The sequence below is a fragment of the Jaculus jaculus genome, unplaced genomic scaffold (genome assembly GCF_020740685.1).
Source record: "Jaculus jaculus isolate mJacJac1 unplaced genomic scaffold, mJacJac1.mat.Y.cur mat_scaffold_165_1_43375_arrow_ctg1, whole genome shotgun sequence".
NCBI lineage: Eukaryota > Metazoa > Chordata > Mammalia > Rodentia > Dipodidae > Jaculus > Jaculus jaculus.
In genome coordinates, this window is record NW_025423425.1 from 15605 (window position 1) to 16830 (window position 1226).

Below are 1226 nucleotides of genomic sequence, written 5' to 3' on the forward strand. Positions count from 1 at the left end.
AAAATAAATGAAAATGAAAATAACTTCTGGTTCACAACTCACCTAGAGTTCCACAGCAAACAGATAGAAAATTTACCCGGCCAAGCTCAGTCAATAAACAAGTCCTCCCCATCATGCCCTGAAGCTGTCTTAGAATGAGCGCTGTAAGGTGCCTGTGTCATCCAAACAACTCCCTTATCTTGCTGATGAGCAAACCAAAGCTCACAATTCCATAGCTCAAAATTCTCTAAAACAATTTTAAGCAATCCTAAGATCCCTATGCAAACTCATTACTGTCACAAATCATGTGATATGGGCACATTGTGCCCCTTGATCACACCTATAAATCACCCCATCTCTCTAGAGCATGTTGCCAAAACTTGCCAGCATTTGAACCTTTCACACACACTCACCCCTCCTCGTCCTGTATAGCTACTCACTAAGTCCTAAACAGTATTGATTGAATTAATAATTAGAATTGGGATTTAATGGCATTGATCCTGTAAATGAACTTTCTTAATTAAGTTTAGTTTTGTAAATAGCCATTAATTAAACAGATCATTTCATAGCAAATAAAACAAAATGAGCAACAAACCCTAGCCAGAGAATTCTTCACATAATCCAGGGATCTCTGTCCAGCTCTGGACACAAATGCATTTGACCATGGAGAGATCAAGGTCATTCACCAAAAAAGTAAGTTTCACTGGAGAGCAGACACCTTCAAAACCTATCCTCAGGCGGAAAGAATGTCAGAGCCACATGTTGGGTCATAATATGCAGAGACATTTATCTTACCCATAACTGTGGGCTAACTCCACAATGCATGACCCATACACCTCAACAATGAGGGGCCAATGGGGAGGGGGTAGGTCACGGATGAGCCTAATAATGGTACCCAATTGCCTGTATTTGCTGAATAGAAAACTAATAAAAACAAATAAATAAAATTTAAAAAAAAGCTTTCCTCTCCTTGTTGTAACTGCCAAACTCACACGCTGCCTCCTGAGAGAGAGAGCACCTAGCCATACCATCTCCCTGAAGTCATTTTTAGTTCCTTGCTAAGATGGAAATGAGAATGTATTCTTATTTTTAGTATCTAATAGATCCTTACTTTAATACCTAATAAAATCCAAATTTTTCACAATGAATAGCACAATCTAGATGGCAATAAATATTTGTTTGCCAACCAAAGCAGGGGAATTTAAGGCTTCTTGACTGACTTCCAAGATCCCAGGGCCTGCCAAAGG